The 904-nt window shown below is 47.9% G+C and overlaps 1 protein-coding gene across 2 annotated transcripts in view; it reads right to left on the bottom strand.

The window, feature by feature from the left end:
* ITPRIP (inositol 1,4,5-trisphosphate receptor interacting protein) overlaps positions 1 to 904 on the bottom strand; it is a 23,457-nt gene that overhangs the window by 5,500 nt on the left and 17,053 nt on the right. The gene's annotated exons all lie outside the window — the stretch shown is intronic.

Raw genomic sequence — 904 nt, 5'->3', positions numbered from 1 at the left:
TTTGTTTCCACTTGAGGAGGAAGTAGAGGACCGGAGAAAGTGGAGGAAGTCACACTGGAAAGGGATAGGGTGACAAAGAAGTAGGGGGGCAGATAGCCAGCTTTTCTTAACCCACACAAGGAGCAGCTTGTTAGGTAATTGAGATCAGGCCTGGTTTCTACATTAGAGAAACATCAATGGAAAGTTTTGCCAGGTGGCTCAAGGCAAAGCCATGAGACTGTCGGATGAATGTGAATCGAGTTTTAAGATAAAGGAGTATTAATACTAGAATACCAGGCAGCAGCCAGTTAGGAGATAATTTGAATTCCCCTTTAGTCATACACCTCTGGGCTCAGCAGGTCCTGACAAGTCATAGTAATAGCCCTTGGCAACTCCCAACTCAGGAGGTTGGGGTCCGTGTCAACTCAGGGTAGGATGCCACACTGGGGAGTGGTGCCATCGCCAAGCCCTGACTAGGAAGTTCTCTCTGCCTGAAGCTTCCACAGGGCTTGTGTTGGTGGTGTCAGCAGGAGGATAAAGGGCCATAAGGGTCATCTTGTCCTGGGGCAGCAAGATTCAAAACTCCAAACCCACTGGAGCAATAGACTCCGTGAATGAGGGGGTAACAGGAAGGACTCTGGAGGAGACAGACTAGGTTAGCACCCAGCACGTGCACCTACTATGTATGTGACCTTGGACAAATCATTCAACTTCCCAGAAACTCAGTCTCTTCATCTAAAAATCATGTAGTCTCAGAATTCAGGGCAACAGTGGTGCTGTTTTATTCCCTTACACGCTTACTAAATTCCAAGCGCAGTTTAGAAGTATGGAGACCTGTGGGAATAATACGTGAGTGGAAAGACAGGTATGGAAAGTCCCCTCTTGGCATTGAAATTCCCAGCAGCACTCTCCTGGGTCCTGTTAC

Source organism: Myotis davidii, unplaced genomic scaffold, assembly GCF_000327345.1.
Source record: "Myotis davidii unplaced genomic scaffold, ASM32734v1 scaffold332, whole genome shotgun sequence".
NCBI classification, from domain to species: domain Eukaryota; kingdom Metazoa; phylum Chordata; class Mammalia; order Chiroptera; family Vespertilionidae; genus Myotis; species Myotis davidii.
Note: the sequence above shows the minus strand (reverse complement) of the source record. Positions and strands in the feature narration are given on the sequence as shown.